Source organism: Cryptomeria japonica, unplaced genomic scaffold (genome assembly GCF_030272615.1).
Source record: "Cryptomeria japonica unplaced genomic scaffold, Sugi_1.0 HiC_scaffold_26, whole genome shotgun sequence".
Taxonomy (NCBI): domain Eukaryota; kingdom Viridiplantae; phylum Streptophyta; class Pinopsida; order Cupressales; family Cupressaceae; genus Cryptomeria; species Cryptomeria japonica.
Window position 1 is genome coordinate 782,501 of NW_026728848.1, and position 15,000 is coordinate 797,500.

The 15,000-nt window shown below is 59.6% G+C and overlaps 1 non-coding gene across 1 annotated transcript; it reads left to right on the forward strand.

The window, feature by feature from the left end:
• The first annotated feature begins 12,020 nt into the window (after positions 1 to 12,020).
• Positions 12,021 to 12,139, forward strand: LOC131861561 (5S ribosomal RNA). Its single transcript, XR_009360633.1, has one exon. It is a non-coding gene; the product is annotated as a 5S ribosomal RNA (ribosomal RNA).
• The last annotated feature ends 2,861 nt before the right edge of the window (positions 12,140 to 15,000 follow it).

A 15,000-nucleotide genomic window follows, 5' to 3' on the forward strand; every position in this document is an offset into this window, starting at 1 on the left:
TCCAGGAACAATCGGGAACAAGACCGATTACAAGTCGTCGAGTCTGTTACTGGGCGAACACGAGATGCGCACAGGAAATCGATCAGCCCTCACAATGGCCCAAGGCCAGAGATCGGACTGCTACGATTTACCCCAACAATCATCGTGCCACTCTTCGCAGAGAGGTGATAGACGCCAACGAGCCCGCGCATAGCAATCGAGGTGTAAAAAGGGCGTTGAAGGCAGGAAGCCTGGACGAAAGAGGCTACGAGGTCACCTCGAAGCGGTCTAAGAATCGGGCGCACTTGGGGCGACTACCAGTGCCAACCCCTTATCCCGCGGTGCGTCCGACACACAGAAATTTCCAAGGCGGCCAAGGAGCCTCCCCGCATAGCAATCGGGGTGTGAGGTTACGGATGCAGCATTGATAGCAATCGAGGTGTGAGGCGAAGGATGCAGAAGTGAGAGCCGAGGGATGTAGCAGAGATAGCAATCGGGGTGTGTGATGCAGAAGAGATAGCAATCGAGGTGTGCGGTGGGAAGGGCCCAGCAGCCAGAATGCATGAAGCGACGGATGAAGCAGTGATGACAACCGGGCTGTGAGGAGAGGAGGGATGCAGCCAAGAAAGCAATCAGGGCTCGAGGCAAGGGATGCATCAAGGATAGCAATCATGTTGTGAGGCGAGATTCCAAAGGCTAAACGTGAGAGGCTGCAGGGTCGACTCAGAGAGGTCTATGCATGTGAGAGGCTGAAAGCAAGGTCGACTCGGAGCGGTCTATGCATCGGGCGCGCTTGGGGCGACTACCAGTGCCAACCCCTTATCCCGCGACGCGTCCGACAAAGAGAACGTTCCAAGGCGGCAGAGGAGGTTACCAGCCGAAGGATGCAGTAGCAATAACAGGTATAGTTCCGCGGCGGCCGAGAAGACTCACCGCATAGGAATCGGGATGCGAGGCGAGGGATGCGGCGGGAAGGCCCCGACGGCTAAACGGAAGAGGCTGCAGGGCCGCCTCGGAATGGTCCAAGCATCGGATGCGATTGGGACGACTACCAGTGCCAACCCCTTATCCCGCGATGCGTCCGATACACAGATAGTTCCAAGGCGGCCGAGGAGCCTCACCGCATATCAATCGGGGTGCGAGGCGAGGGATGGGGCGGGAAGGCCCCAACGGCTAGACGGAAGAGGCTTCAGGGCCACCTCGGAATGGTCCAAGCATCGGACGCGCTTGGGGCGACTGCCAGTGCCAACCCCTTATCCCGCGATGCGTCCGATACACAGATGGTTCCAAGGCGGCCGAGGAGCCTCACCGCATAGCAATCGGGGGTGCGAGGCGAGGGATGGGGCGGGAAGGCCCCAACGGCTAGACGGAAGAGGCTTCAGGGCCGCCTAGGAATGGTCCAAGCATCGGACACGCTAGGGGCGACTACCAGTGACAGCCCCCTATCCCGCGATGCGTCCGATACGAAGATGGTTCCAAGGCGGCCGAGGAGCCTCACCGCATAGCAATCGGGGTGCGAGGTGGGGGATGCGGCGAGATGGCCCCAACGGCTAGACGGAAGAGGCCACAGGGCCGCGTCGGAATAGTCCAAGCATCGGACGCGCTTGGGGCGACTACCAGTGACAACCCCTTATCCCGCGATGCGTCCGATACGAAGATAGTTCCAAGGCGGCCGAGGAGCCTCACCGCATAGCAATCGGGGTGCGAGGTGGGGGATGCGGCGAGATGGCCCCAACGGCTAGACGGAAGAGGCTGCAGGGCCGCCTCGGAATAGTCCAAACATCGGACGCGCTTGGGGCCACTACCAGTGACAACCCCTTATCCCGCGATGCGTCCGATACGAAGATAGTTCCAAGGCGGCCGAAGAGCCTCACCGCATAGCAATCGGGGTGCGAGGTGGGGGATGCGGCGAGATGGCCCCAACGGCTAGACGGAAGAGGCCACAGGGCCGCCTCGGAATAGTCCAAGCATCGGACGCGCTTGGGGCGACTACCAGTGACAACCCCTTATCCCGCGATGCGTCCGATACGAAGATAGTTCCCAGGCGGCCGAGGAGCCTCACCGCATAGCAATCGGGGTGCGAGGCGAGGGATGCGGCGAGATGGCCCCAAAGGCTAGACGGAAGAGGCTGCAGGGCTGCCTCGGAATAGTCCAAGCATCGGACGCGCTTGGGGCGACTACCACTGCCAACCCCTTATCCCGCGATGCGTCCGATACACAGATAGTTCCGAGGTGGCCGAGGAGGTGGGGGATGCGGCAAGATGGCCCCAACGGCTAGACGGAAGAGGCTGCAGGGCCGCCTCGGAATAGTCCAAGCATCGGACGCGCTTGGGGCGACTACCAGTGACAACCCCTTATCCCGCGATGCGTCCGATACACAGATAGTTCCGAGGCGGCCAAGGAGCCTCACCGCATAGCAATCGTGGTGCGAGGTGGGGGATGCGGCGAGATGGCCCCAACGGCTAGACGGAAGAGGCTGCAGGGCCGCCTCGGAATGGTCCAAGCATCGGATGCGCTTGGGGCGACTACCACTGCCAACCCCTTATCCCGCGATGCGTCCGATACACAGATAGTTCCAAGGCGGCCGAGGAGCCTCACAGCATAGCAATCAGGGTGCGAGGCGAGGGATGCGGCGAGAAAGCCCCAACGGCTAGAGGGAAGAGGCTTCAGGTCCGCCTCGGAATGGTCCAAGCATCGGACGCGCTTGGGGCGACTACCAGTGACAACCCCTTATCCCGCGACGCGTCCGATACACAGATAGTTCCAAGGCGGCCGAGGAGCCTCACCGCATAGCAATCGGGGTGCGAGGCGAGGGATGCGGCGAGAAGGACCCAACGGCTACACGGAAGAGGCTTCGGGGCCGCCTCGGAATGGTCCAAGCATCGGACGCGCTTGGGGCGACTACCAGTGACAACCCCTTATCCCGCGACGCGTCCGATACACAGATAGTTCCGAGGCGGCCGAGGAGCCTCACCGCATAGCAATCGGGGTGCGAGGCGAGGGATGCGGCGAGAAGGACCCAACGGCTAGACGGAAGAGGCTTCGGGGCCGCCTCGGAATGGTCCAAGCATCGGACGGGCTTGGGGCGACTATCAGTGACAACCCCTTATCCCGCGACGCGTCCGATACACAGATAGTTCCAAGGCGGCCGAGGAGCCTCACCGCATAGCAATCGGGGTGCGAGGCGAGGGATGCGGCGAGAAGGACCCAACGGCTAGACGGAAGAGGCTTCGGGTCCGCCTCGGAATGGTCCAAGCATCGGACGCGCTTGGGGCGACTACCAGTGACAACCCCTTATCCCGCGACGCGTCCGATACACAGATAGTTCCAAGGCGGCCGAGGAGCCTCACCGCATAGCAATCGGGGTGCGAGGCGAGGGATGCGGCGAGAAGGACCCAACGGCTAGACGGAAGAGGCTTCGGGTCCGCCTCGGAATGGTCCAAGCATCGGACGCGCTTGGGGCGACTACCAGTGACAACCCCTTATCCCGCGACGCGTCCGATACACAGATAGTTCCAAGGCGGCCGAGGAGCCTCACCGCATAGCAATCGGGGTGCGAGGTGAGGGATGCGGCGAGAAGGACCCAACGGCTAGACGGAAGAGGCTTCGGGTCCGCCTCGGAATGGTCCAAGCATCGGATGCGCTTGGGGCGACTACCAGTGACAACCCCTTATCCCGCGACGCGTCCGATACACAGATAGTTCCGAGGCGGCCGAGGAGCCTCACCGCATAGCAATCGGGGTGCGAGGCGAAGGATGCGGCGAGAAGGACCCAACGGCTAGACGGAAGAGGCTTCGGGTCCGCCTCGGAATGGTCCAAGCATCGGACGCGCTTGGGGCGACTACCAGTGACAACCCCTTATCCCGCGACGCGTCCGATACACAGATAGTTCCAAGGCGGCCGAGGAGCCTCACCGCATAGCAATCGGGGTGCGAGGCGAGGGATGCGGCAAGAAGGACCCAACGGCTAGACGGAAGAGGCTTCAGGGCCGCCTCGGAATGGTCCAAGCATCGAACGCGCTTGGGGCGACTACCAGTGACAACCCCTTATCCCGCGACGCGTCCGATACACAGATAGTTCCGAGGCGGCCGAGGAGCCTCACCGCATAGCAATCGGGGTGCGAGGCGAGGGATGCGGCGAGAAGGACCCAACGGCTAGACGGAAGAGGCTTCAGGGCCGCCTCGGAATGGTCCAAGCATCGGACGCGCTTGGGGCGACTACCAGTGACAACCCCTTATCCCGCGACGCGTCCGATACACAGATAGTTCCGAGGCGGCCGAGGAGCCTCACCGCATAGCAATCGGGGTGCGAGGCGAGGGATGCGGCGAGAAGGACCCAACGGCTAGACGGAAGAGGCTTCAGGGCCGCCTCGGAATGGTCCAAGCATCGGACGCGCTTGGGGCGACTACCAATGACAACCCCTTATCCCGCGACGCGTCCGATACACAGATAGTTCCGAGGCGGCCGAGGAGCCTCACCGCATAGCAATCGGGGTGCGAGGCGAGGGATGCGGCGAGAAGGACCCAACGGCTAGACGGAAGAGGCTTCAGGGCCGCCTCGGAATGGTCCAAGCATCGGACGCGCTTGGGGCGACTACCAGTGACAACCCCTTATCCCGTGACGCGTCCGATACACAGATAGTTCCGAGGCGGCCGAGGAGCCTCACCGCATAGCAATCGGGGTGCGAGGCGAGGGATGCGGCGAGAAGGACCCAACGGCTAGACGGAAGAGGCTTCAGGGCCGCCTCGGAATGGTCCAAGCATCGGACGCGCTTGGGGCGACTACCGTTGCCAACCCCTTATCCCGCGATGCGTCTGATACACAGATAGTTCCGAGGCGGCCGAGGAGCCTCACCGCATAGCAATCGGGTTGCGAGGCAGATTATTGGGAAGGGAACCCCCTGGGATGCGGCTCAAGCAGTGCCCAAAGGGACTGGAATGCGGAATCACATCGAGAGACCCAAATGCTATACGAGGGCTCAAATCGAATTATTGATTTGGCCACGACATGGACGCATCGGAACGACTACCTTTGCCGAACCACTCGCAATTGCATCCATACCGAAACCAATAGACATTTCCGTTAGAGCCCTCGCATAGCATTCGGGAATCTCGCATGCCCCTCTAAATCGACCAATGCTGGCGCTCAATGAAAATCCGAGCGCTACCACCGTTCGAGCGCCAGCATTGGTCGAGTTAGAGGGGCACGGGGGAGAATGCTCCAGTCAACACCTCCCCTATATAAGTTATTTGTCCGATTCTCGCACAACCGTAGTCTGCCTCGTCGAATCAAACAACGGTCCCAGATTCCGACTTCCGTTCCGTAGAGACCCAAAAGCTAGATGGAGGCTCGCAAGAAAGAGAGTCGGCGCATAGCAATCGGGTTTCTCGAACGTTTAGGGACCGAGCTCACTTGCGGATAGGGCAAAATCCGCCAAGCAACCCAAAAGCTAGACGGGGGCTCGAATCGAATCGCCTAGGCGGCCACAACAACGACGTGTTGGATCGACTACCAGTGCCAAACCATTCAGCAAGACTAGTCTGTGTCGAGGCCGGATAGAGATTCTCAGAGAGCGCCCGCATAGCATTTAGGAGACCTGCCGCGTCCCTCACACTCGACAAATGGTGGTGCACGTTTATAAATCCGAGCGATCCCAACCCTTTCAAGCACCAACATCGGTCGAGATAGAGGGGCACGGAGGGGGCTGCGTGAGACAACACAGTCCCCTATATAAGTTATTTGTCCGATTCTCACACATCCGAAGAATGGTCATCAAATCGGACAACAGCCCAAACTTCCGACTTCCGTCCCAGAAAGCCCAAGAGCTATCTAAAACGTTCATGGCCGGAACTCGATCGCGGCTATACCAGTCCGCCAAGCAACCCAAAAGCTAGACTGGAGCTCTAGTCGAATCACCTCTGTGGCCATTGCAAGGACGTGTTGGAGCGACTACCATTGCCGAACCATTCCGCAGGTCGAGTCCATACCAAGGCCGCATAGAGATTCACGATGAGCTCCTGCATAGCAATCAGGAGACTTGCCGTGTCCATCACAATCGATAAATCCTGGTGCAAGATTTTTGCATCCGAGCGCTCCAACCAGTCGAGCACCAGCATCAATCGACATAAACGGGCACGGGGGGAGGATGCTCGAGAACACTACCTCCCCTATATAAGTTATTTGTCCGATTCTCAAGCAGCCGAAGTCTGGTCATCGAATCGGGTCAAAGACCACAACTTCCGACTTTACCCACAATGCAAGTCATCGAATCGAACATCGGCCCCCGAGTCGGACTCCATGCGTATGTCAGGTCATCGGACCCAAATTCCGCCTTCCTGCGCATGGCGGGCCATCAATATCAACTCGGTCATCGGACCCAAACTCCGCCTTTTTGCGTATGGCACGCCTTCAAATCGGTCATCGGACCCAAATTCCGCCTTCCTGTGCATGGCGGGCCATCAACATCAACTCGGTCATCGGACCCAAATTCCGCCTTTCTGCGCATGGCACGCCATCAACTCGGTCATCGGACCCAAATTCCGCCTTCCTGCGCATGGCAGGTCATCGGACACAAATTCAGACCTCGCCAATATGCCTACGTATCGAATCGGTCATCGGACCCAACTTCCGACTTCATCCATACTGTAGGGTCTTTGAGGTTGGCGCGGTGCGCTCAACCCAGGGAGTCGACCCATCGAAGCATACACCTCCCCTATATAAGCTATTTGTCCGATTCCCACACCTGTGTAGTTTGCACCTCTGACCAGGACATCGACCCCAACTTCCGAACTCGACTGCAACGACGGCACCAGCGCCTTGGTGCGCACCTTGCGACGCACAGTCCCAACATTCGCCTTCCTGCACATGGCAGGTCATCGGACCCAAATTCTGACCTCGCGAGTATGCCTACATATCGAATCGGTCATCGGACCCAACTTCCGACTTCATCCATACCGTAGGGTCTTTGAGGTTGGCGCGGTGCGCTCAACCCGGGGAGTCGACCCAACGAAGCATACACCTCCCCTATATAAGCTATTTGTCCGATTCCCACACCTGTGTAGTTTGCACCTCCGATCAAGACATCGACCCCAACTTCCGAACTCGCCTCCAACGACCGAACCAGCGCCTTGGTGCGCACCTTGCAACGCACAGTGCCAACATTCGCCTTCCTGCACGTGGCAGGTCATCGGACCCAAATTCCGACCTCGCGAGTATGCCTACATATCGAATCGGTCATCGGACCCAACTTCCGACTTCATCCATACCGTAGGGTCTTTGAGGTTGGCGCGGTGCGCTCAACCCGGGGAGTCGACCCAACGAAGCATACACCTCCCCTATATAAGCTATTTGTCCGATTCCCACACCTGTGTAGCTTGCACCTCCGATCAGGACATCGACCCCAACTTCCGAACTCGACTAAAAAGACCGCACCAGCGCCTTGGTGTGCACCTTGCAACGCACAGTGCCAACATTCGCCTTCCTGCACATGGCAGGTCATCGGACCCAAATTCCGACCTCATGAGCATACCTACTAATCGAATCGGTCATCGGACCCAACTTCCGACTTCATCCATACCGTAGGGTCTTTGAGGTTGGCGCGGTGCGCTCAACCTGGGGAGTCGACCCATCGAAGCATACACCTCCCCTATATAAGCTATTTGTCCGATTCCGACACCTGTGTAGTTTGCACCTCCGCTCAGGACATCGACCCCAACTTCCGAACTCGCCTGCAACGACCGAACCAGCGCCTTGGTGCGCACCAAAAGTGCGCACTTTTGGAGGGCACTTTTGTGCGCTCCAAAGGTGCGCACTTTTGGAGGGCACTTTTCTGCGCTCCAAAGGTGCGCACTTTTGGAGGGCACTTTTTGGAGGGCACTTTTCTGCGCTCCAAAGGTGCGCACTTTTGGAGGGCACTTTTTGGAGGGCACTTTTCTGCGCTCCAAAGGTGCGCACTTTTGGAGGGCACTTTTTGGAGGGCACTTTTCTGCGCTCCAAAGGTGCGCACTTTTGGAGGGCACTTTTTGGAGGGCACTTTTCTGCGCTCCAAAGGTGCGCACTTTTGGAGGGCACTTTTTGGAGGGCACTTTTCTGCGCTCCAAAGGTGCGCACTTTTGGAGGGCACTTTTTGGAGGGCACTTTTCTGCGCTCCAAAGGTGCGCACTTTTGGAGGGCACTTTTTGGAGGGCACTTTTCTGCGCTCCAAAGGTGCGCACTTTTGGAGGGCACTTTTTGGAGGGCACTTTTCTGCGCTCCAAAGGTGCGCACTTTTGGAGGGCACTTTTGTGCACTCCAAAGGTGCGCACTTTTGGAGGGCACTTTTCCTGCGCTCCAAAGGTGCACACCTAGGTGAGCACCTTCGACCACACCTTGTAGCACACCAAACTCTGACTTTCGACTTCATCCGCAATGCAGGGTCTTTGAGGTTGGCGCAATGCGCACAACCAGGGGAGTCGACCCATCAAACCCAACACCTCCCCTATATAAGCTATTTGTCTGATTCTCATACATGCGTAGCCTGCAGGAGCAATTAGGACATCGACCCCAACTTTCGGCTTCTAAACGAAAACAAGGTCTTTGAGGTTGGTGTAATGCGAACAACTAGGGGAGTCAACCCATCAAACCCAACACCTCCCCTATATAAGCTATTTGTCTGATTCTCATACATGTGTAGTCTACAGGAGCAATTAGGACATCGACCCCAACTTTTGACTTCTTAACGAAAACAAGGTCTTTGAGGTTGACGTAATGCGCACAACCAGGGGAGTCGACCCATCAAACCCAACACCTCCCCTATATAAGCTATTTGTCCGATTCTCATACATGTGTAGCCTGCAGGAGCCATTAGGACATTGACCCCAACTTTTGACTTCTTAACGAAAACAAGGTCTTTGAGGTTGGCGTAATGCGCACAACCAAGGGAGTTGACCCATCAAACCCAACACCTCCCCTATATAAGCTATTTGTCTGATTCTCATACATGTGTAGCCTGCAACAACGATTAGGACATCCACCCCAACTTCTGAATTCGTCTGCGTTGACCGCACCAAAGGTGCACGCCTTGGTGCTCACCAAAATCCGACTTCCGACTTCTTCTGCTATGCGGGGTCTTTGAGGTTGGCGCAGTGCGCACAACCAGGGGAGTCAACCCACCGAATGCAACACCTCCCCTATATAAGCTATTTGTCTGATTCTCATACATGCGTAGACTGCAGCAATGATTAGGACATCCACCCCAACTTTTGACTTCTTAAACAAGACAGGGTCTTTGAAGTTGGTGCAGTGCACACAACCAGGGGAGTCGACCCATCAAACACAACACCTCCCCTATATAAAGCTATTTGTCCGATTCTCATACGTGTAGTCTGCAGCAGCGATTAGGACATCGACCCCAACTTCCGAATTCGTTTGCATTGACCGCACCAAAGGTGCACGCCTTGGTGTGCACCCTGGAGTGCACTTTGGTGCTCACCTCGGTGCACACTTTGGTGTGCACCTCGGTGTGCACCAAAGGTGCGCACCTTGGAGCGCACCAAAGGTGTACACTTTGGAGCGCACCACATAGGGTCTTTGAGAGGTTGGCGCAGTGCGCACACCAAGGTGGGTGTTGAGGTGCGTGCCGAGGTGGGTGGGTGCTAGGGTGCGCTCCATGGTGGGTGCCAGGGTGGGTGCGTGCTAGGGTGGATTCCAAAGAGGGTCATAGGGTGGGTGCCAAGGTGGGTTGGTGATATAGTGGGTTCAAAGGTGGGTACTAGGGTGGGTTCCAAGGTGGGTCACAAGTTGGGTGCCAGGATGCGTGGGTGTTAGGTTGGGTGCCAAGGTGGGCTCCTGCGTGGGTGGGTGCTAGGGTGGGTTTCAAGGTGGACGCGAGGGCGGGTGCCAAGGTGGGTAACAAGTTGGGTGTTAGGATGGGTGAGTGCTAGAGTGGGTGCCAAGGTGGGTGGGTGCTAAGGTGGATGCCAAGGTGGTTCACAGGGTGGGTGGGTTCTAGGGTGAGTTCCAAGGTGGGTCACAGGTTCAGTGCTAGGGTGGGTGTCAAGGCGGGTGTCGAGGTGCCTGGGTGCTAGGGTGTGGATGCCAATGTGGGTCATAGGGTGGGTACTAGGGTGGGCTGCAATGTGGGTGCCAAGGTGGGTAACATGCTCGGTGGGTTCTAAATTGGGTGCCAGGGTGGGTGTGCACCCACCTTGCCCGAGGTGGGTGCCAAGGTGCCAGTGTGGGTGGGTGCTAAGGTGGATGCCAAGGTGGGTGAGAAGGTGGGTGATAGGTTGAGTGGTAGGATGGGTGGGTGCCAAGATGGGTCACAGGGTGGGTGCAAGGGTGGGTAGGTGCTAGGGTTGGTGTCAGGGTGGGTGGGTGCTAGGTTGGGTTCCAAGGTGGGTGCGAGGGTGAGTGTCAAGGTGGGTCACAGGTTAGGTGCTAGGATGGGTGAGTGCTAGGGTGCAAAGGTGCCAGGGTGGGTGCTAGGATGGGTCGATGCTAGGGTGAGTGGCAAGGTGGGTCCACAAGTGTCAAGGTGGGTGCCGAGGTGGGTGCCAAGTCGGCGACTGCTATGGTGGATGCCAAGGTGGGTCACGGGGTGGGTGCCAAGTTGCTAGGTTGGGTTCCAAGGTGGGTGCCAACGTGGGTGCTAGGGTGCGTGGGTTAAAGGGTGTGTCACAACGTGGGTGCCAGGATGGGTGCGCACCCACACTGGCCAAGACGGGTGCGGGTGCAAGGTTGGGTTCCAAGCCCGGTCACAGGCTGGGTGCTAGGATGGGTGGGTGCCAAGGTGGGCACCAGGGTGGGTGCACCCACCCTGGCCAAGGTGGGTCACGGGGTGGGTCCTAGGGTGGGTAACGGGGTGGGTACTAAGGTGCGTGCCAAGGTGGGTCATAGGGTGGGTGCCAAGGTGGGCACCAGGGTGGGTGTGCACCAACCCTAGCCAGGGTAGGTCACGGGGTGGTTGTCGGGGTGGGCGTCAAGGAGCCAAGGTGGGTGGCAAGTAGCCAAGTTGCGTGCCAAGGTGGGTGTCGGGGTGGGTGCCAAGGATCCAAGGTGGGTGCCAAGGAACCAAGGTGGGTGTCTGGGTGGGTGCCGAGGTGGGAGCCAGGGTGGGTCCCAAGGTGAGTGCAAAGGTGGGTGCCAGGGTCAAGGTGAGTGCCAATGTGGGTTCCAAGGTGCCAGGGTCAGGGTGAGTGCCAATGTGGGTTCAAAGGTGCTAAGTTGGGTGCGAGGTTGGGTGCGAGGGTGGGTGGGTGCCAAGGTGTGCTAGGTGGAAGCCCGGGTGGGTCGGCATCCCATGGGTGTCGAGTTGGGTGCCTGATGGGTGCTTCTTGTCAAGTTTTAGTCGTCGGGACTCATTTCGAGCCTTAGAGGTCGTTTCTTGTCCGGTTGCCCTGTCTTCGACCTGGGAACCCAATTTTGGTCCTCGGGTCCCATTTTTTTTTGTCTCGCATCCCACTTTTGGCCTGTGGCCTTTTCGGGGTCGATTCTCGTTTTGGGCATCAGAGCATGTTTCTTCTCCTAAAACCCAATATTTGTTTATTAAGTCTCGGAACACATTTTTGTTCTCGTGGACCCATCATGGGTCTTGGAACGCATTTGTGGTCCTTGGGTCCCATTTTGCATCCCGAAACTTGTGTTTTGGTGCTTGATCCCTATTTTGGGTGCCCACCTTGCACCAAGTGCGCACCCGGGGCAAACCGAGCGCCTTGGTGCACCGGGGCAAGATCGAGCGTGCACCCGAGGCGCCCCGAACATGCACCAAGGTGCACTCGGCCCACATGTGAGCGCAGGTCGTTGCGCCCGAGGTGGTGTGTGGGCACCGCGTTGCAGACGGGACACTGCACGCACACGACGCCCCCTCCAGGTGCACGCACGTAGGCCGGGCCGGGTGCACACCCGACGCCCTAGCAAGGTGCGCGCACCCGGGCAGGGCTCACACTTGGCGAACGGGGCGCACTTCGCGAGGGAGGGTGTGCACCTCGACGGGGGTGGGTGGCCGGGGTGGATTCGCACGTGGGTCGCGGTTTGCTAAGTACACACTGCGACAAGCTCATAACGGGTGCGATCATACCAGCGTTAGTGCACCGGATCCCATCAGAACTCCGCAGTTAAGCGCGCTTGGGCCGGAGTAGTACTGGGATGGGTGACCTCCCGGGAAGTCCCGGTGTTGCACCCTTTTTTAGTTTTTCGCCGGGCGTCGCAATGCTATTTGAATAAACCTTTTGCCCGTTTGCGTTCTCGTCGGGGCCGGGCCGGGCCGGGGTGCGCTGCCCGCACTACCGCGCGCGCGGGGGCGACACCGAGCGCGCACCCGAGGCGCCCCGAGCACACAGGCCACGGTGCAACCCGGGCGTTGTGCGCGCACCCCGGTGCGCCCGAGGTGCTGCGCGCGCACCCAGGTGAAATCGGTGTGCACCTCGGCCAGTGCGCGCTCGGTCGAGTCGCGCACGTTGGCCAAGGTGCACGGTGATGTTTCTTACTCTAAGGTTCCGCACCAGACGCCCGGGACAGGTGAGCGAAGCTGGGCGGGGCCGGGTGCGCGGCCGGGGCAGGTGCACGCAGCTGGAGAGAGCTTTGGAGCACACTTCGGAGCGCACCAATGATGCGCTCCATTCAAAAGTTTCCTGAAAAGGCAAAAAAAGTTGAGATTATAGAATTTCCCACTTGAGAGATTGTAAAAAAAAAAAATTTAAAATGAAGGAAACGCGGGTGCCAAGGTGTGCGCAGCCCAGCCAAGGTGTGCGCACCAAGGCGCCCACCCTGGCGAAGGTGCACGCAAGGTGCGCACCCGAGGCAAACCGGACAATTAACCCAACTTTCGACTTCGCGCGCACCTTGGAGCGCACTTCGGAGCGCTCCTTGGTGCGCACCAATCTTGGGCACCTCGGAGTGCACCATGGCGCCCACCAAGGTGCGCACCCGGGGCAAACCGAGCTCCGACTTCGTGCGCACCTTGGAGCGCACGAAAGGTGCGCACCATGGCGCCCACCAAGGTGCGCAGCCCAGCCAAGGCGTGCGCATCAAGGTGCGCACCCTGGCGAAGGTGCGCACCCGGGGCAAACCGAGCTCCGACTTCGTGCGCACCTTGGAGCGCACAAAAGGTGCGCAACCCAGCCAAGGTGTGCGCACCCCGGTCAAACCGAGCTCCGAATCGTGCGCACCAGAGGTGCACGCCATCGTGCGCACCTTGGAGCACACTTCGGAGCCCTCCTTGGTGCGCGCCGATGTTGCGCACCTCGGAGCGCACCCGGGGAAAACAATGCAATTAACCCGACTTTCGACTTCGTGGGCACCTCGGAGCGCTCTCGGGTTCGCACCTCGGAGCACACCGAGGTGCGCACCTTTGATGCGCTGCCTTCACCAATTTCCAGAAAAGGCAAGAAAACATTGAGAAGGTGTGCGCACCGAGGTGCCCACCCTGGCGAAGGTGCACGCGAGGTGCGCACCCGGGGCAAACCGGGCTCCGACTTCGTGCACGCCGCACCTTGGAGCACACTTCGGAGCGCTCCTTGGTGCGCACCAGGGCGCGCAACCCAGCCGAGGTGCCCACCCCGGCGAAGGTGCACGCGAGGTGCGCACCCGGGGCAAACCGGGCTCCGACTTCGTGCACGCCATGGTGCCCACCGCGGCGAAGGTGCACGCGAGGTGCGCACCCGGGGCAAACCGGGCTCCGACTTCGTGCACGCCGCACCTTGGAGCACACTTCGGAGCGCTCCTTGGTGCGCACCATGGTGCCCACCAGGGCGCGCAACCCCGCCGAAGGTGCACGCGAGGTGCGCACCCGGGGCAAACCGGGCTCCGACTTCGTGCACGCCGCACCTTGGAGCACACTTCGGAGCGCTCCTTGGTGCGCACCATGGTGCCCACCAGGGCGCGCAACCCCGCCGAAGGTGCACGCGAGGTGCGCACCCGGGGCAAACCGGGCTCCGACTTCGTGCACGCCATGGTGCGCACCGCGGCGAAGGTGCGCACCCGGGGCAAACCGGGCTCCGACTTCGTGCACGCCGCACCTTGGAGCACACTTCGGAGCGCTCCTTGGTGCGCACCAGGGCGCGCAACCCAGCCGAGGTGCCCACCCCGGCGAAGGTGCACGCGAGGTGCGTACCCGGGGCAAACCGGGCTCCGACTTCGTGCACGCCGCACCTTGGAGCACACTTCGGAGCGCTCCTTGGTGCGCACCATGGTGCCCACCAGGCCGCGCAACCCAGCCAAGGTGTGCGCACCAAGGTGCACGCGAGGTGCGCACCCGGGGCAAACCGGGGTCCGACTTCGTGCACGCCGCACCTTGGAGCACACATCGGGGCGCTCCCGGGTTCGCACCGGCGTTGCGCACCGTGGTGGGCACCTCGGAGCACACCAAGGTGGGCAGCGAGGTGCGCACCTTTGATGCGATGCCTTCACTAATTTCCATAAAAGGCAAAAAAAAAACGAGATTTTAAAATTTCCGTTTTGAAAGATAGTGAGAAAAAGGGAATGCTGGTGCCATCTTGAGCCCGCCCTGGTGCGCAGCCCAGCCAAGGTGTGCGCACCAAGGTGCCCACCCTGGCGAAGGTGCGCGCCCGGGCAATTAACCCAACTTCCAACTTCGCGCGCGCCAGGGTGGGAGCGCACCCAACAACCGGGCCTGGGAAGAGCCAATGCGAGAAACCCCACCAAACGCTCTGACAAAAAAAGAGGGGGCGCTCCAGTAACCCCGCTTCGGAGCGCACCCTGGGCAAACCCAGCCAAGGTGCCCACCCCGGCCAAGGTGCAGGCGAGGTGCGCACCCGGGGCAAACCGGGCTCCGACAACGTGCACGCCGCACCTTGGAGCACACTTCGTAGCGCTCCCGGGTGCGCACCTCAGAGCACACCAAGGTGGGCAGCGAGGTGCGCACCTTTGATGCGCTGCCTTCACTAATTTCCAGAAAAGGCAAAAAAAAAAGGAGATTTTAAAATTTCCGTTTTGAAAGATAGTGAAAAAAACGGAACGCGCGTGCCATCTTGAGCCCGCCCTGGTGCGCAGCCCAGGTAAGGTGCCCACCCTGGCAAAGGTGCG